The 24,898-nt window shown below is 45.3% G+C and overlaps 1 long non-coding RNA gene across 1 annotated transcript in view; it reads right to left on the minus strand.

Annotated features, from left to right (window-relative positions):
* Positions 1-16,225: 16,225 nt before the first annotated feature.
* Positions 16,226-24,898, minus strand: part of LOC144780992 (uncharacterized) — a 330,868-nt gene continuing 322,195 nt past the window's right edge. Inside the window, exon 3 of the long non-coding RNA XR_013600855.1 lies at positions 16,226-17,097. This is a non-coding gene — a long non-coding RNA (uncharacterized LOC144780992). The remainder of the gene's footprint in view (positions 17,098-24,898) is intronic.

Raw genomic sequence — 24,898 nt, forward strand, 5'->3', positions numbered from 1 at the left:
TAAGTCGCTATAGGAACTATATTAGAAAGTGAAGGGGGGTTCTTGCCAGTGAAGAGGATTTGTTTCTTAGCCATGTTCAATTTATAGCCCGAGAAGGCATCAAACTTATTAGCCAAATCTTCTATCTTTGGGATTGCTTTTACTATATCCATGGTAAGAACCACCACATTGTCTGCATATGCCAGTGCCCTATAATGTATACCTGCCGCCACCACAGGTGTTATATCCTGCGCATGATTTAGCTTATTTAGAAAAACATCAATATATCTTGCAAATAGCAACGGAGAGGCCGGACACCCTTGCCTTGTGCCTCGGCAGATGGGAAACAAGATTGATTTGTTTACTCCAATTTTAATAGATGAAGTGGGTGTTCTGTACAAAGCTTTCAATGCCCTAATCATACCAGGTCCAAACCCCTTAAATGATAGAAGATCCCAAAGGTAGGGCCAAGCCACTCGGTCGAACGCCTTTTCGGCGTCTAACAGAGTAACCCCCACCGGTGTATTTGTGCCCTCTGCCCAATCCAACAAAGCGATTACTCGACGAACGTGATCCGTGGTGTCGCGTTTGGGTATAAACCGTGTTGCCATCGGGATACTATGGTGGGAATTATCGATGAGAGCCGTGCCGCTAAAATTTTAGAAAAGGCTTTGCTGTCGGCATTAATAAGGGAAATCGGCCTATAAGAAGCCGGGTCAGAGGTAGGTTTGTCCTTTTTAATAAATGCCATGATAGTTGATTGGCCCCACGAAGGAGGAGTATCACCTTTCTGTGCTTCCAAAAAAGTAATCAGCATGTCTTGTTTTAGCACATTTCTGAACATTCGATAAAATTCTAAGGGGATCCCATTTAGTCCCATGGCTTTACCGATGGCAAGAGAAAGTATCGCCAAATCTATCTCTTCCCATGTGATATCCATATCTAAGGACTGAGCCTGTTTTGGAGAAAGTTTGGATACATTATCATTAGAAATAAAATTCAGAAATAAATCACTAGAGTAATCTAGAGTATCTTGAGCATACAGCTTACAATAGAATTGCCGAAAGACCTGTAGAATCTCATCAGGTTTAATATGTATCTGACCTGCCTCGTCCTTAATTGAACCAATAAAGTTTGATACCTCTTTTTGTCTAATCTTTTTTGCCAAAACTTTCCCGGACTGTTCGCCCATTTCATATATCTGTGCCCTCATAACTGCAGATTGTTCTGCCAGTTTAGCTGCGAAGACTTCGTAAAGTTTTGCTTTAAAGATAGCTAATGAAGATTTAATACATTCAGTGTCCTGGTTGTTCCTAATGGCTGATGTCAGCTTCTCTTCCCACTCTCGAACTGCTTTATATAAGAGATCCATTTTGTCACGAATACGTTTCTGTTTATTAATTGAGTTTGATAAGGTCTCTCCTCTCACCCACGCTTTAAAAGCATCCCATACTATTTTAGGAGAGGCACTCCCTCTATTAAATTCGAAAAATTCCGTGATCCAATTGCCCATATATTCTAAATATTTTGAATCCGCCAACAGTTTTCCGATCGAATGACCACGGCTTAAAGTTAGCGCCAGGGTGAGTTTTTATCGCTATCAAAATTGGGTTGTGGTCCGAAATTATTCGGGGATATGTCTCAAATATAGTACTATCTATGAGAGAGGTATTCATGAAAAAAAATCCAACCGCACCATCTTCTGATGTGGTGCGGAAAAGAAGGTGTAATCAGGTGACGTAGGATTCTTTGCAAATGCCACATCAGACAAACCATATTCTTTTATTAAACACTTTAAAGCCTTATAAGTCTTTTTCTTTAAGCCTGAATAATCGGCACTGCTATAGAGATCTAAGCCCCCATACAAGTGTATGTTAAAGTCGCCACAAAATATCAGAGGAGATGGCCATTGCGCTAGCTCAAGACTTAAAAAGTTCAAGATTTCAGGATCATCTGTATTAGGAGCATAAATTGAGCAGATAGAATAGGTTTTATTGTCAATATTAAGTTCCAGAATAACCCATCTACCATATGGATCAGCCTTGCTGCGCTTAAGAAACCCCAACCCTCTTCTAATAAGGATTGCCAACCCCTTTGTAGTCATTCCTTGATGGGTGCAAGCCAGTAACTGCATACCTAGATCATTAAAGCAATGCCGATCATTCCAGGTCAGATGTGATTCTTGTATGCATAATAGATCTATGCGCATAGTCTGTATCATCTGTGCACAAATCCCCCTCTTCTTTTTGTTATTTAGTCCACATAGATTCCACGAACAAATCCTCAATTTCCCCAACATTTTATTTTAATAAGATACTCCAAAACATAGTTAACATAACCGTTAAAGCCTGATTTACTGCAAAGGATTCTCTCTTGACATCCCCTATGCAATACAACAACAATCGACCTTTTGATATTAAATTTCATATTCAAATAAGCTGCCTCACCAAAAAATATACTCTCTGCTTTAGTTTTATGAAAATTGCTCTTCACCTGACCTATCTTGCACCCTGCCCTCCACCCTACCCACCCCCTTCCCTCTCTAGCTACCCCACCCCATCCCCACCCCCTCCCAAGGAAAGGCAAAGGGACTAGAAAGTCCCTCATCGTGATGATATTGTGAGATGCAACTGATGTGGCCCGCCTAGACTACACTGAAAACATCCAAATATATAATCCCTCCATCATCTGAAAAGAAAAAATGAATCCATGAGAAATACATAGAAAAAGGCATGGAGGTAATTAGCTACTAACTAATAGCTCTACCAAAAGCAATCATTACTTCCAAATATTATGCTCTTTGATATCCCCAGAGATAATCAAAACAGAAACCATCAGTAAATAGAGTCTAACTATAAATCAAATTGATGTAAGTAATTCTTTAGCTGCCCCCTCTGAAGTCAAGAAATATGTTCTTTCTTTAAAGATAACCTTCAATTTAGCAGGGTTAAGGAGAAAAGCCTGAGCCCCCTTCGCCTGAAACAATGGGATCAACTGCCGAAGTTGCCATCGGAGTTGAACGGTAGAGTGACAATAATCAGGACGAACAAAAAACTCAAGGCCTTTTCCCCTGCGTTTCCTGTCTGGCCTGGCTAGGTCATACAGAGCTTCCATTGCAAGAAAATTATTTAAGCAGATCAGGATAGCCCTGGGTTTAGCATTCGAATAGTTTCTGACATTCTTTTGAAAGGGGAATCTATGCACCCTTTGGAGTTCTATGTCCCATTTCCACTGGGTGAGCTCTGGAAAGGCCTCTGTAAAAAGATCAACTACGAATTGCTGGCTTCAGGAATGCCTAAGGTACGTAAATTATTCCTACATGATCTACATGATCTATTTTCAAGATCCACCAGTTTCCAATTGATCTCCTCTTTTAAGCCCTCTAGCGATGATAGCTGTTTGTTTTGCTGAGTCATTGAGTCCTCTATCGCCGAGATCCGAGCTTCTGCTTCTACCACTCTGGCTGAAACCTCATTACAGGTTTTGCCAACCCGTCTAAGATTATTTTGAAGGCGGCGAACTGCGCCTTGGGTACGCAAGTTCTCAGTTCTAGTCTCTTCCCGATGTTGGAGCATAACCTGATATAGAGTGTTTAAAGTTATTTCAGGTGTCGGTGATGTCTCAGACGTTATTACCAGGGGAGTAGGAGACAAATCAATGGTAGGACCTTGGACTGTGAGAACCGTATGCTCCTCAGCACCCCAGTGAGGCCGCTCCGAGGATTTATCAAAGTCATCATCACCCCACTCACCGCCTCCTTCTCCATCTCCATCGCAGCTGCCAACTTCCAGCGCATTGGATAAATCCGACATTGAATAGAATTGCCCTGCTGAGTCGGTAGATTCCACTTCTGCCTGCAAATTAGCTGCCTCTAGTGTCTCCGGTGGGATAATGAGGGGCAAGGTCACCTCAACTGCGGCTGCTGTGCGAGTGGTATGGCAATGTCAGCAAGATTGCTTGTGACGCCCAGCTCAGCTTCTGAAATAACAGGTAAGCCCAGTGTAGACTCATCTTGAGGAACCTGCTCAGTGATAGCAGCATTAGACAGAGTGGGACTATTAAGGATTACTGGGTCATTACTAATCAAAGTCATATGTTGCTGATTTGGTGGCTAGTCAGGTTTTTCTCCTTGTTCTCCCTTTCCTTTATTAGTAATGGCACTCTTATTTATTTTCCTGAAGATGCCGTGGATTTTCGGGATAGTACCGGTAGAAGCACTACTGGTCCCAGAATGCACTGGTGGGGTTTGTGCATGATCCAGTGCTGGAACGCTTGGTACTGATGCCCCTGTTCCTTCTCCAGGTAAAGTTTTACCTAGTACTGTATCATTACCGTCTTTACCATTTTTAACACTTTGACCGGTTGGTGGTGTAGCGGTCCCCCGGCTCTGACCCATGTCCTGAGCCACCGCAGCAGTCACAGCGCGCGTCTTTGGCTTCAGCTGTTTCGGCGGCATTCCGATATGTGCGTTACAAACCGCCGTCCGTAATCCACAACGTTGAAGCCCAGCTGAGCCGCTCACCTTGCGAACGCTTCCGAAGGGGCTCGGCTCAGAAATCTTGCAGCGGCCGGAGGCGTCTCCTCTCCCTACAGACCGCCGCCGCCAAACCACCTGTAACAACCGCTGAAGACTCCAAGAGAGATCCCGCCGCATCCCAGGCTCGCCGGTATGTATTAGTTGTTAAGCACTACCGTACGTGCATGCCAGGTCTCCGGAGACTGTTCAGGGGTGTGTAGAATAGATGAAGGCGAGACCACTACCGCTGCTCCTCACACGGACGCCCTTGCGTCCGCCATCTTATATGTATATTTTAGAACGTGCCATCTATAGAACGAAAGGGCGTAAAAGAAGGGCAATAGGAATAAAAATCTGGCCGCCTTTAGAGCGATGGATGGAGGGGGAAGTGGGGTAGTAGTTCTTGCGTTATTAATTATAATGTTGCCCTTTCTAATGTTTAATCTTGATTGGAAATCTCTGTTTTCTTTTATGTACCATTTACACAAGAAATTCCCCCTGCTGTTTTCATGTTGTTTTTTTGTTCTAAACATGCTTGTAACCTGACCAACTTGCAATGAAAAACAAATAATAAAATCTTATAAAAATAAAAAAAAATAAAAAAGGGAAGGAACACAGGCCCTGAAAAAAGTGGGGGCATACCAAGGCAATAACGATGGCACTTTTTCACAGACCTTCAAGTCCAATTTAGGTTCATTGTAAAGGATGAACTCAATACCTTAATGGAGCGGGTTGATAAACTTACAACACTGGTTGATAAATGGGTGGGTATGGCTGAGTCAAACCTACCAGATTAACCCTGGTAAAACCGCAAGTATTAGATATTCAGCACCAAGGCCTAACGCTCGATAAGGGACACACCACAGCCCTCATCCTCCTTGACCTCTCCGCTGCCTTCGACACCGTCTCACATTGCACACTAGCCACCAGACTCCACAACGAAGGAATACAAGGATCCGCCCTCGACTGGATCCAATCCTTCCTCTCTGGCAGAACCCAGAGGATCAGACTCCCCCTTTCCTCTCTGACCCCACTGACATCGCCTGCGGAGTACCCCAAGGATCTTCTCAAAGCCCGACGCTCTTCAATATCTACATGGCCCCCATCACCGCCATCGTCGGACAGCATGGGCTTAGAACCATATCTTACGCCGATGACACCCAACTCATCCTCTCCCTCACCAATAACCCAGAAATCACCAGACTCAGCTTCCAGGAAGGAATGAGAAACGTAGAAGCATGGATGAAGGACAGCTGCCTAGAGCTCAACTCCGAGAAGACCGAGGTCCTCATCCTCGAACCCTGCAACTCTGCCTGGGACAACACCTGGTGACCCCCCACCCTCGGGAGCCCACCCACCACGACAGACCATGCTCGGAACCTCGGCATTATCCTTGACTCCTCCCACTCCATGAACCACCAGATCAGCGCCGTCTCCTCCACCAGTTTCAACTGCCTCTGCATCCTCCGTAAGACTTTCAAATGGATCCCCCCAACTGCAGAAAGACCGTCACCCACGCACTCATCACCAGCAGACTTGACTACAGCAACGCCCTCTATGCCGGAATCAACAAAACTCTTCTAAGCAAGCTCCAAACCATCCATAACACTGCCGCCAGACTCGTCCTAGGGACACTGCGCCACGAACATATGACCCAACACCTTCAAAGCCTTCACTGACTCCCCGAAGAGAAGAGGATCACCTACAAACTCCTCACCCACGCCTACAAATCCCTCAACAACATCAGACCAAATACCTCAACGACCGAGTATGTTTCCACGTACCCAAGAGGAACCTCCGCTCCACTGACCTCGCCCTGGCAGAGGTCCCCCACATCCGCAGAAGCAGAACGGCTGGAGAGCTTTCTCCCACATCGCGGCCAAAACCTGGAACAAGCTCCCGGTCAACATCAGACGCTCCCCAACCCTCCACACGTTCTGGAAGGACCTCAAGACCTGGCACTTCGACTGACACGGAGCTGCTCCCCCCTAGTGCCTTGAGGCCCTCACGGGTGAGTAGAGCACTCTATAAACCACTGATTGATTGATTGATTGATTGAGGAAAGCACCCCGTGATGAATTTTTTCTACCAGGGACTGCTCTTCCTTGTATTAACCTCCCTCCAGTCGCAACTCCTTACGTAATTGTGCTAGCTGATGTACCAGAGTTGAATAGGGGGATGTAGGGAATCACACTCTGATCTTAAAAACAAATGTATGTTTTGGTTGGTTAATCATAGGCAATTCTACTACAAAGATGCAAATGAAATCATCCTCACACCCAGGTTAGGATGGGTGGGCTGGAGAGTGGATTTGGGGGTCTCCTTGGAAGACCACCCAAAGGTGCAGGGTCACCCTTTGTCCAGGGGTCCGGAATACAAAATGAGACCAACACTGGAGCACAGAGAGAAAAGATATTTATTGCAATCTCATGAGAGAGAGAACATCAGCAACAGACACCCATAGCTGTCTGAGGAGGCAATCTGCCGAGTACTTTGGCTCCGCACCTTATATACCCTTTATCCCCACCCTGTGTATGTAATAATAACAAACAAAAACCCATAATTACACAACAAGCAGTGGTCAATCTGATGAACCAGCAGATGGTAGCTGTTTGGCCCCCGCAGGGCGTAGCCCGAAAAACATAATTACACAACAGCAAGTGGTCAATCTGATGAATCAGCAGATGGTAGCTGTTGGGCCCCCACAGGGCGTAGCGCGAAAATCATAATTACACAACAAGCAGAGGACACCCGCAGGGAGTAATGCGCAGGGTGAAGACGATAAGCATCTGGAAAAACTCCCTGTCCGACTGGTTCAGCATGAGTTGGTCAGTTTGTGGCTGGTCATAGCACGAACAGGGTATGGGAGTCCATGCAGGAATGAGGCAAATCAAGACTGAAGCCCGAGAGTGTTCGTGATACAGAGAGGGAGTCAGTATTGAAGGGTGAAGTGCAAAATGGTTGTGCGAATGGCAAGATAACAAACATACTTTTCCACAGTCCCTCCTTTTGCCATTAACAGACCCATTTTTAGTCAATTACAATGTTCATCAATGGCTGTGTCTCGCATTCAGTCATTATAATAATAATAATAATGATAATACTGATACTTATAAAGCGCAAACAGCTACCCCACCTGGAGGTGTCCCGGCACTATGTGAGCAGCTTAGCAGAGCAAGTAGCAAAGAGGCTTAGATTTACTGCGTAAAGAGCCAAGTTTTTAATTGCTTCTTAAATCCAGATTCCGACGTCGCAGACTGGATAAAGGGTGGTAAGGCGTTCCACAATTTCACCGTGCCAGCAGAAAAGGACCTGCCTCCAAGTCGGGCCTTTCTGACTCGTGGAGCGTGTAACTGGAGCATAGAGTTAGAGCGCAGGAGCCTCGCTTGTTGGTAGCAGGGAGTCTCAGTTTTAGATATTTTGGGCAGGTACCCAAAGTGCCCTAAAAGCCAGGGTCAGAACTTTAAATTTGATTCTGCTTGCCACTGGGAGCCAGTGCAGCTCGCGCAGATGCGGAGAGACATGCTGTCTGAAAGGGATATGCTTTATCAGCCTCGCAGCCGCATTCTGCACGGTCTGCAATCGCTGAATCAAATATTTTGGTAAGCCAAGGTAGAGGCCGTTCGCGTAGTCCAGCCTAGATGTAACGGTCGCATGGACTACCGTCTTGCGGCAATCTTCTGGCAATAAAGAGAGAAACTTGCGGAGATTCCTGAGTTTATGTAGACATCCTGCTGTGACCTGCTGAATATGGGAAGAGAAGGAGAGGCTATCATCCCATCTCACCCCCAAGTTCTTTGCATTAGCGCTGGGGATCGGCGGGGGGCCCATTTCAGATGGCCACCACAGGTCCGGTGGGGGTCGGTTGTCTTTGCCAAAGAAGACCACCTCGGTTTTACCTCCGTTCAGTTTTAATTTGTTGGTGTTCATCCAACTAGCTACATCACGGAGGCAGCCCTTGAATTTGCTAAATGCAGACTCCGACACTTCTGAATAAGGAAAGACTAACTGTGTATCGTCAGCGTACGAAATCGCCTTAATCCCCCATTTGGCAATCAGGGTAAAAAGTGGAGCTAAATACACATTGAAAAGTAGAGGGCTAAGTGCCGACCCCTGGGGCGTTTTGATTTGGAGGAAAAGGGACCCAAAGCCACTTTCTGGGAGCGGTCGGTTAGATAGGAATGAAACCAAACCAAAGCTTTGTCTTTTAGACCGATATCCTCTAACCGTTGTAGCAGTCTGCCGTGGTCTACGGTGTCGAACGCGGCAGATAGATCCAGGAGCACCAGCATTGCTGATGCTCCTGAATCTAAGGACCACCTAATCGACTCAGCCACCTCGATGAGGGCGGTCTCGGTACTGAAACCCAATCTAAAACCTGATTGAGTTTCATGTAGGATCCTGTTTTCCTCAACTAAGCTATTCAATTGACGTTGTATCAGTTTTTCAAGCATTTTGCCTGGAGCTCCCAATAGGGAGATCGGGCGGAGATTGCTAAGGTCCTCAGGCGCACCGTTAGGTTTTTTTTCAAGGGGAGAAGAGTGGCATGTTTCCAGCACTCAGGGAACACCCCCGATGCAATGGACGTGTTCCAAATGTGTAGGAGTGTCATTGCGATTGAGCCTGACATCATATTCCAAAGCTTGGGCGGACAAGGATCGTCCGGGCCCCAGATTTACATTTTTTTATTTCCACCAGTGCCTCCAAGAAAGAGACGGTGTGAAATTGAGCTAGGGTTGGGGTGGGTACGCTATCGTCAGTCGTGTCCGCCATTGCTGTAGGGCCAGGATCAGTAAAAGTATCGTAAACTTTTATTGTTCTCGACATGTGCATTTACGGGGACTGGCTTGATAGCCTTTGCGCAGAGGCCGCAGAATGGGGGACCACATTGAAGGCAAAGACAGCAAAAGAAAATCAATGCAAGAGGTATTGGGATAATAATTAGGACCTTCCATCCCCATGTCAGTAGAAGTTGCCATATCCAGGAACCAAGGGACCATGGGCCGATGTCTTGATGGACATCAGAGGCGATTTGATGAAGGTTGGAAATAGCCTCGTAGACAGAAGAGGAATGATCTGGGACGTACACGCAACAGCTGGTGCCGATGATGCGGCATGCTCCTCCGCGGTCAGCTAGGATGACATCAAGGACCAGGCGGTTTTGGAGAGTGACGAGGTGTACCGCTTTGAGCTCCGCAGTGTTGTTGGGCAAAATACCAGCTGTGATGTTGATGGTGGCTTCCATGACTATTGTGACGTGGCACATGGGTCCGCTGTTTGCCATCGGTCCCCAGAAGGGAAGGAAGCCCTTCATGGCATCCAGGAATTATTGAGAGCTGGTGCCTGTTTAGTCGACCACATTGTTGTGTATGCCTTTGTCCCACACATGAAATAGGTGCTTGGGAGGCAACAAGGGGTGGTGGGTGGAGATATAATGTTCAGAGTTGTTGTTATGGCACAAGAGCTGCCCCAGATGTACTCAGTACTTAAGCCTCTTATATATACAAGTCCAGGAATGTGAACAACAGCTTGCGGTGGCATCCGCTTGACGGGTGTCCTTGCTTTGAATCTGGAGTAGCGAGGTCTATTGGTAGAGTTGAACACCAGCATTTCTTCCTTCACTTCCTCAGACATGGGTGTAGAATTGTTAGTTGGACAAACAGCATTTCCCGTTTTGTTCCGCCAGAACTCATCTTGCAATTGTTGGAGAACGATATCGGCAAGGCCTTTGGACCAATGGGCGCCCATGATGAGCGACATCCAGGCAGCACAAGAGGCGTGTATAGAGTGAGAGTAAGGGAGGAAGGGTATATTATTTTCCGTAGAGTGAGGCAGGAGACCACAGACTCAACAGTTCATTTTATTCAATACCGCATTATGTTTATTCAACATTTGGATGAAGGTGTTGTTCCAAAACTCTTGTCGCCTATTTTGGAGATAAGGGGATAAGGAGACATTGGAGTGTTCAGGAGGCGTGGCATCAGTTGGCAATATGGTATCTTTGGCTGGTACCCCTTCCGCTATGATCCAGAAGAGGATGGCGAAGATAATAGTAAGGAAGAGAACTGTCGTAAAAGCTATTGACCTGTTATTATGCAGTTTGTTACATAATGCTATCTTCTTGTTGGAAAGTTCCATTTTTTTTGTCATTGGTCTTCTTTAGAGCTCTACAGCTGTTGGGGAGGAAAGCTGAGCCCTATGCGTCGCCGGTAGCTGGTGGTTGCTTCACTGGCTAGGCTTCTCAGGACCCCACTACATGGAGTACTAATCCACCCTTCCAGCCTGTACTACCGCCCTGCGACTTTTGGCTCACCTAACCTGTCCGGTCGCTGGAGCTCCAGAGGCCATGCGTGGACGGAGGTTGTATCCTTCTTTGGTTGGCACGGTGTTATCTTCGAATAATTCGAGTTCTGGTTCTTGGAGGCCATACACAGGGGGGGTCGCACATTAATACTTCCTTGTAGGTGGACAAGGTGGGATCAGTTTGGGTGATACTCTATACCTTCCGGCAATGTACGGCATGTATCCAGGGGTTCCAATGTTTTCTTGCGAGCGAAATTCTTTATTATCACGTGATCACCGGGTTGGATGGTGTGTCCCGGCCCAGTGTAACGGTCAGGCAATGCTTCCTGGATCTGTTGATGAATGGCGGAGAAAGTTTGTGTAAGTACAGACAAATATTCACTCAGCAATTCACAAGGGGAATCGGACAATATGGTAGCAAGGGGCGCGCCCCAGATGTTCATTGGGCGTCCAAAAACCACCTTGTATGGGGTCAGCGAGGTGCGAGAATGTGGGACAGATCTTATTGATAGAAGGGCCAGTGGCAACGCATCTGGCCATCTGAGCCACGTAGTTTCCACTATTTTGTCATGTCATTAAGGTCAAAGGGCATGCTACCCCAGTTAGTTTGTTGAATTGGTGCCCATGTATAGCTTACTTCTGGGTATAAGTAAAGGACTTTTCAATCTCTCCCATAGTAAATAGGATATTTCTTCTATGTTAATACTTTTTGCTTTATTAATGACCTACTAACCTTCAGGAGGTTACTCAAGACCTGGCTATTCGAGCAGTAGCAGCACCCCCCAACCCCCGAGCGCCTTGAGACCCTCACGGTGAGTAGTGCGCTCTACAAATTTCCTGATTGATTGATTGACTGTGCCATCAGATTTAAGGGATCATGTTGATTGCCATCACTAACAGAGTTGCCACCCATTCTGAAATAAATACAGACAGCAGGTTTACTAAACTGGCTTTAAGTTCACACACCAAAATAGACGGACTGTCCAATTATTATTCTCATGTATTACAAACTCATATTTCTAAGAACCCACTCTCTAACAATCTGTGAAGAACAACAAAATGGAAAAATACTACACTAAACTCTTAGAGCCTTCTAGATCCTGACTCATATCTTACCAAAAAGTGACCATATCACAGCCCTCCAATTCCATCAAGGAAACGGTGTGATTGTCAGTGGCTAAGATTAATGCAAATATTACATTCACCACTTTTTTGTGTTTTTTATTGTGATGCCCTAACTGTGATGGATTTGCAGACATGGGTTTGGTGCCAACTGTAGCACTGGAACCATACAGCACTTGAATGAACCGGCCCAAATAAGCCAAAATCTGTCTAGGGTTGCTTGTCTTCTGGTTTGGAGACGGCCTAAGCTGGCAGTTCAGTGTGCAATGTATGGGTAACTCACTTAGAATACTTTTAAATTACAGTGTGATTGTAAGCATTATCTAAAACTCTACACAATTCTGCTCATCTCGTGTGTTGTGTAGTTTTTCAAAACACAGGTAGTTGTCCACAGGGCCTAGTTGAAGGTGCCTTATCGGTGAATAATGCATGCCTGTTAATTTCTTGAATCAAAACTGTGGGTCATGTGAGGTGTTTTATTGGATGATCTGATTAAGGTAAATACGGATCAAAAACTTATTTAAAAAGTGGGTGATCCATTTACAGTCCGTAGAGGCATTTTGTTCTGTGTTAATACCAGTAAAAAGAGGGTGACCTCGACCAAACATGAGTGAGTTAACAGACATGGAACATGCCCTGCACATTGCTAAAGTTTATGCCATTATCCGTTGATTATTTTTTGAGATTGTGCTAATTGACTTACTCCGAGTGCAGAAGCCTGTAGTACACTGGCTGATGTCATCAGTGATGTTATCAGTTATGTTATTAAATGTGTGATGAGTGATGTAATATGTGAGGTCATAAGCAGTACATGGTGGGGCGCCATTGTAGTTAGTTCACTATACAATAACTTGAGAATTTCCGTGGTATTTAGGCGTTGCTTTGTAACCATGGATGCATTTTAATTGTGTTTTTTTCAATGACTTTCAGTTTTTTTGTAACATATGTTATGTTGTATTCCCAAACCTAACTATAACATCACTTTAAACTTTCATTGTTTCAGTTAAGTACAATTCTTTTTATCCTAGTCTAAACTTTTTTAGATCTCACCTATGTTTACAGCTAACGTCCAGCCAGGCACTGCGTCTAACCCTCAATGGGCAACCAACTCACGAGGGCAGCCAAAAAATAGAGTGGCCATTTATTTTGCACACCGAGAGGCGGGAAGAAAGTAAACACTGTGACTGAAAGATGGCTTGTAATATGTGTGACATGGCTATCCCAGCATGTACTCATTAGGGACAAGTGGAATGAACCTGAACGTATACTCCCAGGCAGAAATGGAAGCAGTGACCCAAACAGAAATGGAAGCAGTTACAGGATAAAGAGGAGAAGAAACAAAACCACTGGAAGTCCTTCAAATTGCAGAGAAGGTGGAAGATCTAATGTTGCAAATGTTCTTAACTTACTTCAATAAATGTGAAAAAAAAGATATTTCAACTAGAGAGATGAACAAAGCCATCATCTTTCATTCTATGAACCGCAAATATATAATACCACAAAGCCTTCTTCGTAGGTCTGAAAAAGTGAAGAGAACAAAGAAAGTTTTAAAAATTGTTTTAAAACGTTTTTTAAAATATAAAGTACAAAGGTTTAACATAAGTTCACAAAAAAGGGATCCACTGTAAGAACTTTATTAAAAAAGACACTGAAAAAAACAGTAGGGTGGTCTGCCATTGGTGGGTTGGATGAAGCACCTAGCCAGAGACTAGTGGGTTGGCCAACTCTGGAATTTGACTAAGGCCCAGGGCAAACCCTGATGTGTATGGCTGAATGCTGTGCACAGAAGTCCTGGCCACACGTAGATGCTTTAATGTAGGACCTTCATGCAGGCGAGGCCCTACAGGTAAACCTTACTGCACACAGTAAAAGGTTGTGCACAGTGTGGGCTGGCTGCCTGGTGTGAGTTAAAGACTGGGCTTTGCTTGAAGCAAGGCCCTGTGGCTAATCTCCACTGTACACAGTTGTTTATAGAGCACAGATAGGGTTGGCTAGTCCCTGCAAATTTGGTGCAAGACCTGGCAATACGTCCTCCATGGAACACCTGATGAACACAGCCAGTGGCTATGCACAGCGGGGGGAAGGTCATTATGTGCAAAATAAAAACCCAAGAAATTCACTGGAAAAAACAATTAAAAACTGAGTTCTGTGTCAGACCCAGACACAACAAATTCCAGAAATTTGCCCGTTATAATGAAGGTGCAACCATGATTGGCACCACCCTGTGTGTTGTGTATGACATCCCACAAGAAATCATTGATAACATCACACTTGGCCACTCCCCCACCATGCACAGTGTTGCATCAGTGATGGAATTTGGGAGGTCATGAGTGCTGTAATATCTGCTGGTAAAAGCAGTGCAAAGTGAGGACGTGAGGTATAGTGACGTTAGGGCATGAATTTGTGTTACTTGAGATACCTATACCTGGCGAATTCCAGTGGTGTTGCTAGTTTAAAAAGTTAAGTTTTAACTGATATTTTACCTAAGTATAATGACCCTTTAACCACTCTTTTTAGGATTATTTTTTACTTTTTTATGTAAATTAAGTTATTATTACAGTACCTAACTATAACTTCAATTTAACTTTAGTTTTTTTCAGTGAATTTCTCTTTTTTATTTTTTATTTTACCATAAATTAAGATGCCTAAGGCCGTGCACAGCAGTGGGTTAGGGCAGGGCCCTGAGCCCAGCCCCATTCAGGTGCTCATCCCCTGCTAAGTACAGAGGTCATGCCCCCAAACCCCTGCAGATGCCTAATCCCCACTCATGCCCAGCCTGTGTGTGCCCAAACCCTATTTTCCTTTTTAGTAGTCTCCCGGATCCCCCATGATTCTCCGCACTGAGCATCAGGTTGGATCCCTGAAATGAAGAAAAAAAATATTTTTATTTTTGTCCCCAACAGAGTCCCTCAGCGACACTCCCACAAGGCCATAGGAGTCAGGGAACCCCTAATTCTACCCCATTATACTTTATTTAACTATAAGTCCTAAGATGGTGGCCACAATGTTTCCTTCAGGTTCCAGCCAGCAAAATACAACAAGAGGTTGTCCTCACGGAAGCGTGGATCCACCTCAGTTAGTCACGGTCAACCAATCACAGCTCAGCAGGAGGCGTTTATCCAAAGATAATTAATGGTAAGTAATGGGCGGGCTCGAAACCTGTTTTTTTTTTTGGTTTACAAAAGATTACACTGTGCTGTCTCAGGCAAAACCTACAAATCAAGCTTTTTGGACAAAGATCTAGCTTCCTGGCAAATTGAGTGTAATTCTGTTTAGCCGTTTTTGCAGAATTGCTGTTCAATTTTCCTATGAAAATTTGCATGGGGAAAAGAACACATTTTGGGACAGCCCTCTTTTTCTAGCCCCCACTTGACAGATCACCCCAAAACTTTGCAGAAGGGAGCTGAGGTAGATCGGACATTTTTTGGAACGTTTTGTGAAGATTTGTCAAATTGTGCCAAAGATATGAGCAAAGCAAAAATTGGTTGTCCTATAGAAACGTGGTCATATCTATAGCTACCCAGTGGCGAATGTCAGTGGGTGAAGATAGATAGAGTGGTTAGGCAGGCAGGCAGGCAGGCAGGCAGGCAGGCAGGCAGGCAGGCAGGCAGGCAGGCAGGCAGGCAGGCAGGCAGGCAGGCAGGCAGGCAGGCAGACAGACAGACAGACAGCCAGACAGAGATGTGGCACAGCGGCCAGGGCGACTGACGCTGGATGCTGGGGGTCACGGTTCAATCCCTGGCTCCGGTGGCAGGGGTCTGCCCAGCACCATGTGACTCTGGGCAATAGCTTGCTTAATCTTCCCGACGGCACCCAGTGCCTTGACACCTTCGGGTAATTGTTCGCACTTTACAAATAGTGGACATTTAAAAATACTGGACATAGATAGATAGGACATTTTTTGGTACGTTTTGTGAGGATTTATCAAATTGCACCAAAGTTATCAGCAAAACAAAAAATGGTTTTCCCATGAGAACGTGGTCCTAACTATAGCTACCCAGTGGCAAATGCCAGTGGGGAAGATAGATAGACAGACAGACAGGCAGGCAGGCGGATGGACGGACGGACGGACAGACGGACGGATGAATAGATAGATAGACGGGCAGAGGGTGGATAGATAGATTTTTATTTATATGGCTTGGCTCTTTGTTTCAGGAGCCTGGAGCTATAGTTACAAGACAGTGAACCAACAAATACAAGAGCCTGCTCCTCGCCTCCCATCCCTTGTCAGACCTACATTGTGTCACTCTTTAAGCAGCCCCAGGCTGACCACCACACGGCTGTGTTTAGCTCATCTCAGCCTTTGATGTTTGTGCTGCTTTCAAACCTTACCTTTCATCAAGCTGCAGACTCTCAGCTTTTCCCATCCATATGAACCACAAAAATGACAACAAGGTAAAAGAATAAGAACTGTTAGTCATAGTACCTCATCTCACCTCTCAGCCATCTGCTCTGAAAGTCAAGGTCTTTCATCTCTCAGGTTAGTGATGTATGTGTGTGTTTTGTGCTGGGTCCGAACTCTGACCTCAAGACAACATCTGCTGCACAGTTTAGACCTGCATTCTTAATGACAGCTGAAAACAAGAGTGATATGGACTCTCCTAAAGACAGCGGGCATGCAGGTTATGTGTCTGCAGTCCTGTGGAGAGATGTAAACTAGGCTCCAGAGCTAGTTTCTGACATGATCCGAGGTAGGTCCAGCAAAGAAAGGGGTGAGAGTAAGTAGACATCACTTTAGTATTGAATAATGCCTCTCACGTTTACCAAATGCATGTGTGAGCGCCATGTCCACTCCAGATATATGTGTTTGCATTAATGTACTCCAGTTGATTGCTTTATACTTTGAGGTTTACAAGTGCCAAGCTGCAAAGAACAAAATATCTAAATAGTAAACTACTGACACTTGAAATCAGGAAACGTGGTAGCTATGTAGTATATATATTTGGGGCATCAAGAGCGATTATTGGAAGGAGGCTGAGTGGCCATTAGGGAAACTCACAAATCCCCAAAAGGTCCAGAGTCTTTGAAAGGCTGGTAGGGCTGGGGCAGAGTCATTCACTTGTGAGTGAGCTTCAGGAGGCCCTGGAGGGCATAGGAGTCTAGAGGAGATGGGTAGAGAAAGTCCAAATCCGCAGAGAAATAAGTGAACAGTCTGTAGACATAGTTTCAAATCTCTCCTGAAGAAAGAAGAAAAATATATGAAAACAACAATGGAAATCATACTAATGTTTCTTAGATCTCTATGCCAATAACAATCAGATAAGTATGTAGTTTTCAAAACAACAGCATGTTTAGAAAGTAAGCATATTGAAATAAGTGGGGGCTTCTGTCCCCCTCCCACACACATCTTTTCAGCTGCAATTTGTGAGTCCTGTCAAAGCGTCCATCTCCCCCACACACCTCTCATCAGACTAACTCCTGGAAGCTAGGGTAGCTGCACCCTCGTACACATTGTCAGGGACTCCTGTTTGAGCACACACAGGATTACTGCTTTCATCTGTAGTGGATGGACCTCAATGCGGGACAGAGTGACTTTAGGTCAGCTTGTTTTCTGCAAACAGTTATTATGCTGGTCGGTGTACATGCCTCAGCTAAACCCGCACCTCTGCTGAGCTGCTATTAAATGTAATGAGGACGTCAGTCAGTGTCTGCTGTCAATGGTGTACCCTGGGGGTCAATGGCCCCCAGTGCAAGCAAAGAAACAGCCACCCCCACCCCCGAACCTATATTAACATACTGGTGTAAATAAGGTGCATTGTGCCCATCACACCCCTGAGCCCTAGTGTCACTGCACTTACTGCACTAATATATCCTTTACGGGTATCCAAGTTCCTCCCTCTCACCTTCCCATCCTCAATCGGCTCTCCTCTCATCTCCTTCACCCGTTTAATGCTCTTCTCTCTTACCCCTTGCCCACTGTCTCTCTTTACCCTTCTGACCACCACTCATCAGCTCCTTCCTCTCTTCCCTCTCTTTTTTCTGGCTCCTTTCTCTCCCCTTGTCTACTTTGCTCATCCTTATTTCTTTCACTTTCTGGTTCAACCTGAGTTTCTTCTTCTATTGTCACCTTTACCTGTCCTTCTCCCCATTCTTTCACCCTCTGCTTTTTTCATCCATTTGCTCTCTCCTCTCCATTGTTCCCTTAACCCCGACGCCCTCATGCCCTACAAAGATAATACAGTCTAGCCCTTGGCATGCACTGTGTGTTAAAAAAAGTCATAACACGCAGCCTCTGAATTAACATCAGCTGGTGCAGCGCAGACTGGACCCCTCCCACCTCTGGCCCATGGTGCATTGCACCGGCTGCATCAATGGTAGCTAGGTGCCGCCTACTCTATGTTAATAACTACCACTGAAGCTCCGCCTCCTTGGTCCAGGTCATTTTTGCATTCCTTTCTTATATTTCTACTCACCCTGTGTCTGCTTGAAAATTCCGACACAGATGGACATCTTAAACAATCTGTCCAAATCGTCCAAATTGTAAAGGGAATTAAGAAATATGCATTTTCCAGAGAAATGCCTGCACCACAGAGTTGGACCATCGCAATAGATGGACTCATAAACTTGGTTGGGGTGCTGATGACGAAGAAGTCAGGGTTCGCAGCCCTCAAAGTACCTTGGTCCAAGCACTGAGATTTGGATAGTCTTAGTATCCGACAGAAGATTGCAGTCCCATCAGAAGGTGAGACAGAGGGGGTATTTCCTCTCTTCACATTGTTTTGAGGTCCATATACTCATACTGCATAATTTATTTACAGATTCTGAAGCAAGGGTATCTTGTGAGGCAGAAAATGTGGTTATAGCACTAGATGGTCCAGATGCAGACCGAGCCATGCTTTTTCCTTCCCATGAAAATTATTTTTAACTTAGAAAAGGTGCTCTTGCTATGTGGGACCCGCATAACATTTTTAACTCCAGCCCCTGAAACAGGGGTGGCTCTAGGCTCATGGCGGCCCTGGGCAGGGAGCGTAGGTAGGGGGCTGCGGAAGAGGGGGTCCGGGCGGGTCAGAGCGCGGAGGCCAGTGAAGAGGGGGGGGGGTCAGGGTGTTTGGAAGTGGAAAAGAGCCGGAGGCCGCCAAATCCCTGCCAGGGGCCGCCACGCAAATATGTATCCACCCTCAGAGGATTATTATATTAAGGATATATATTGGCGTGGAGGCTCCTGGGGTTTGGAGGCCCTGTGCAGGTGCACAGCTTGCACATGCCTAAGGCCGCCCCTGCCTGAAACACTTCTAGCATGACTGGAAAGTTGACAGGGCAGGGAAGATATACTCTTGTCCCAAGAGTCAACCCTCTCCTTTCTGCATATGTATGTACAGTAATGTCACAGTACTGCAGGGGCAGACACAAGGCTGACAACCGAGGTGCCTTTGTAGTCTTGGCTGTGTGCCTTGTGCCAGAGCTACATCTTGGAATTATTGTCCTTCACTGGAGCCAAAGGACCGGTGCCCAGAGGCTCCACGGTTTCTAACCAGCAAACAACGCGCAGCAAGGGAGTCTGGGAAACAGTAATGGACAGGGACGTAAGGAAAGCAAGGACACAGAGGAAAGGGTTAAGAAGAGCATAGAGGGGAAGTGGGAAATGGCCAAAAAGGAAGCCGAGAAATGGAGGGACTGACAAAGGGTAAAGGTAAGACAAGAAAAGGAAAGGCCTTAGCATCAAAGAAGATTAATGGAACATTCCAGAGTCCCTTAAAACAGGACTAGACGTGATTTTAACAAACCCTAGTGGAGGAGCTGGTGTGATCTTGGTGTGTTTTTATTCCGAGGTCACTCTTACAAGCATTATGAAGCCAATTATGGCGTCAACGCGAATGAACAATACCCGGTCCCATAACATAAAGGCAGCTTTAAGTGTTAAGCTTGCAGTGCTTGCATCTGGGAATTTGAAGGACCATGCAGGACACTTAAGAACTTGCTCTTCGGCAGGATCTGATATACATTCATCCTCCGACCTCTGCTGTTTTCGACCAGCTGATTTTCACCAGGCCCAATCAGGTGCAAATCGAGAAGGCAGATAGCCCACGTGAACTCTTGTTCAAAAGGAAGGAAACATATTAGTATGTTGAGTTATGCAAAGAGGAAAGTGGTATAAATTGGCACTCTATAAAGTACCAATCAGTATTTAACCAGGTGCCCAGTTTGTACCCAGAAGTCTGCTGTACAATTTCAGACCAACGCCTCGTTGGGAGCTTGTGCTCATTTTGTACCCAATTTCAGACTATGCCACTCGGATTGGTGGAATATAGAAAAAAACATATTTTCCCAATTCTGAAGCGTACCTGTTTTTGCTTTATTTATATGCACTATTTGGGTACATTTGTACCTTGCAAACTGTGTGCAGTAAAATACCCAGGAAGTGAAACTATTGGGACGTTTGCAATTTCGGCCACAGTAAAGGTGGTGAGATCTGCACTGTGTGCATAGTGCTTTTTTCGGAGTTTAATCTGCGTCAGTTTTTAGCTGGCCAAAATTGGGTCTATATATAAGCAGCCTGCACCCTTAGCACACAAATCATCTTGTCCATTGGGCCCCAAAAGTACGCTTGTGCCTGTATCAGGATTGACAACAAACATGGAAATGGAGAACAATGATATAAACCGTAGAGGTGCACCACATCAGTAACCCAAAGCATCACGCATATACAACGAAAACAGCCAATGCGTTTCGTCCATACCAATGGACTTTTTCAGGTCAATGATGATCCTAGATGATAACTCAACCCGATCAATGCGTCAAGGCCAAGATGATTTCCTTCATCAATATCCACAATCTGTATGAATCAGGAACAATATCTTACCTTGTAATCCCATTTTCCACTAATTTGATCAATAAGTCAAACATTAAGAATTCCGAGATGGGGTAGTAGTAACAAGGAAAGGTCGGGCCACCAGGCCCTGGTATGCACTGCAATTGGTGCGAGAAACTGCTCAGGCCTGTCGGCTTCGCTGAAGGTAATGTGTGTAGATGGGTATGGAGAACACCATGATTAGCTTCGACATTCCTTTATTGTTTCCAGACTGCTCACGGGGTAGGTGTATATGATGGTCCTCCCTTGGCAGGAAAGGCATGAGGAGGCCAATGGGTGCCAAAATGGGAATTTCAGCTCCACTGTTCTTATAAATGGTCCAATGCTGGCAATGGGTGTTGGGCGGATGAAAGGAGGATCACACGATGCGTTCGCATTGTATCCCATAGAAATGTTGGACTGATGCCATTTACTAACCTGCAAACCATCTTTAGACTGAAACCCCCTGTCATGTGAATGGTGTCTTCGTATGGTCACTTGATTTATTGGTTTGATTTATTGAGATTTGTAGCGCTCATTGTTACCCGAGGGGGGCTTCCCAGCGCTAAAGACAGTCAGAGAACAAATAGACTTTGCATAATCAAAGCTGTTGGAATAACCAGGTCTTCAAAGCTTTTCTAATCTAAGGGCTTGTTTTTCTGGAGAGTGACGGGCAGCATGAGGTAGCGAATGCCACATCTAGGAGTATTGTAGGCAAACAAACGTGTTCACTTTTGTGATGAGTAAATCTGGGGAATTACCCTAAGATGGGACTTAAAGGACCTCAGGACCCTAGAGTGAATGTATGATGTTACAACGCATACATTTGCAATGCATGTCTTTACAACGCCGTTTTTACAACGCAACATACTTTACAACGCATTCTTTTACATAGCATGCCATTACATCGCATTTTCAGAAACTACCTTTACAACGCATGCCATTACAATGAATACCATTACATTGCATTTAAGGTAAGTGTTGAATAGTATAGGGGTAATAATTACTATTCTAACTCCAGTGAGTGCAACAGTAGGGTAAGTTTTGTATAGTGGAGGGGTAAAAATTAATATTCTAACTCTCGTGAGTGCAACAGTAGGGTAAGTGTTGGAGTAAAAAATATTTTTCTATCTCCAGTGAGTGGAACAGTAAGGTAAGTGTTGGATAGTGTAAGGGTACTATGCGTTGTAATGGTATGCGTTGTAATGACTTGCAATGTAATACCTGCGTTGTAGTGACAAGCATTGTAATGACATGCATTGTAGTGACATGCAATGTAATGGCTGCGTTGTAATGACATGCAATATAAAGGATGTTACGATGTAATAACTGCTATGTAAAGGTAGTGCGATGTAATGACTGCGTTGTAAAGGTTGTTTGCCCCTGGAGGGGATGTATGCTTGAATTAGATGTCTTTAAAGGCTTCTAGCAGATCCCGTTTAGCCTTTTGGCATTTAGTATTAAATACATCTACCACTTTAGATGTTAATTCTGCATGCAGTTTTGCAACTCTCTCAATAGTTAGTGGAATACCCTCTGTAAATGTATTCACTTCTTTATGGGAACCCAGTAGAGGTGCGCACAGGAAGTGCCAACTGACTGTTATTTAGGAATGTGGAGAAGAACTCTGCGATCTGTATTATCTGTAGTGATTTTAGTAGGTATTGGGCAGCGCACCAGTATATCACATTCCCATAGTCCAGGTAGGAAGTGATCATGACCTGGACTACAGTTTTCTGGGCTGAGCTGGGGAGGATCCAAATAGAACTAACTTCTGGTTCTCAGTGGGCCAACAGCATGCTGCCAGTTTCTTAACATGCTCTTCCAACGAGAGCTTGTCGTCGAACCAGAACCCCAAGCTTTTGGTTAGCCATTTCAATAGCCTCGCTTAATGCTATTCGTTCTTTAGATACATTATCGGTATATATGCTAACGTTCAATAGATATCTTTAAAATCAATGCAAGCCATCTGAGTGTTATTTCTTCTAAGCAAGGGCCATATAAACTTCCCAGAGGACCAGATCCGCACCAGATTTTTAGATTAAAGACTGACTCTAGAAATGTGTGCTCACGTATAACATGTAGGTATCCTGTAATTTTGCCATGGGTTAGGATCCCATGAATCCCAATTGGGCCCTCGTATTCTACGGTATCAAAGGGTGCATAAACCATTACAGAGTACTGTTCAAATGTTCAGTGCACGCCTCCCCCGCCAGCACACGGTGGTGCATAAACTCTGACTGTTTTTCCCTATGTCTGCTACCAGTATGATGAACACCACACACTTAACTCCCTTAGCAATTGCAGACAAAACATTACATCATAATTAACTTCTCAGTAAATAAAGAACACGTGGGACAGCAGCTGCACATGTGGCATGTCCAGGCAATGAAGTTGTCTTTACGCAATTGGTATTTGTGGTCATTTTAGAACTTGGTTGCTTAGCTCTAAAAAAATATTATTGCTAGTGAGTGTATTTTTACTGTGCTGTTTGTGCTGTGATTAGTTCTAATGTGTACCCCATTTCTGAATCAGGGTGGCTTAAGTTCCCTTAACCCAGATTATGTGGTGATTGGTGACGGTGGAAACACAATGGCGTAACACAAGCCCCCGCAGACCCCACAGTGCAGGGGGCCTCCAAGCTCCAGCAAAAGTGCTAGGTGGTGGGCCAGAGAGGGGCTCCCCTCTGTGCACTTTGCAGGGGGGCTCCCTCAAGTTTTGTTACGCCACTGTGGTAAAAAATTGATTGTCTGCAGGCACACGTTTTTTTACCAGTATCCTGTCCACTAATACTGCCCAGTGAAAAGGCATGAAAGAGTGAGTGAGAGAAAGACAACCTATTCAAAATATATATACATATTACTTACTGGCTGTTGCCAGTAGGTAGTTGTAGTTTGGACCCAATTTATGTAGGAAAAGCGTTTTTTGACTTGCCTTTATCTTTTGTGCCATTTGACAAATCTCCACCACATTTCCCCAAAAGAGTGCACCAGCGATTCTAGTTGTGCATGGAAAGTTTCAGGGCGATCCGTCACGCTGGGCCCGAGAAAAATGGGGATAAAAAAAGTGTGTTTCCCATGTTAAATCCCATAGGGATTTTTAGATGTGACTACAGCCCGAACCGCTGAACGGAATTACTTCAAGTTTGGCAGAAAAGTAACTCTTGATTCAGAAAGCAACCTTTTTGTTATTTGGTATATATCCGTTCAGTAGTTTTGGAGATATTAAGGAAAATCCAAATGTGTATATATATAGCGATGAGGATCCTCCAAGGATCCGAGAGTCCCCATGCTGAAATCTGATTGCCTTCAACCGTGAAGTGTTGGCAGCCATCTTGGGACTCGGCTTTTGCTGAATCCTCAAAAAAACATGAAACAAAGAAAAGGGGGCAGGATAGGAATACCCTGCCCCCCCCAGCACTGGTCCTGGAATTCCCTAGGGACCCCACCAGAGCAAAAAAGCATTTTTTTTAAAAAAATCGTCACAGAGTCGCGAATCCATGGCAACACTTAAAAAAAAAGCACAGGCTCCTGTGCTTGTTGAAGGTTTGCCCCTGGGCGGGCCAGGTCCTGGGGGGTTATTTGTATTTTAAATAAGGGGAGGTGGCACACAAGGCCCCCCTCCCCATAGCCTGTCTTGAACAAAATGGAGGAGGGCCACGCTGCCCTCCTCCTGAGGCTCTTACAGCCCCAGGGAGCCCAACTTCCCTGGGGATTTATGAAAGAAAAAAGGGGGGCAATGCAGGTACCCCTCCATTGCCCAAACGGGTCCCAGGGACCACCCCTGGGACATAGCAGTTTGCATTTGCTTGGGAGGCGAGAGCAAACACTAACTCCGCTCCCAGCAAGCATGAGCTGTCAAACTCAGTTCTTTCATCTGTTTCCCTGCCCGCATGAATCAGATAAAAGTTTGCTCCTGCATGCAGGGAGCTGCATATTTAGGAGCTTCCAGCATGCAGGAGCAATGCCGGCAGATGGGGAGCCAGCAGGCACCGCTGGGGTCTTGAGACTTCCCCCGCGGTCAGCATCATAGCACACTGATGTGCCCTGGGTGGGCTCCAGGGCACCCAGGGAGACATAGCAGGGCCTCGGGGGATCATGTCCCCCGGGCAAAAATAGGCTCGGGATGCGCGGCCCCTCCCCATTACAGAAGAGAGCAAACCAGAGCAGAAGAGGGCAAAACAGATGGCT

Source organism: Lissotriton helveticus, chromosome 9, assembly GCF_964261635.1.
Source record: "Lissotriton helveticus chromosome 9, aLisHel1.1, whole genome shotgun sequence".
Classification (NCBI taxonomy): Eukaryota; Metazoa; Chordata; class Amphibia; order Caudata; family Salamandridae; genus Lissotriton; species Lissotriton helveticus.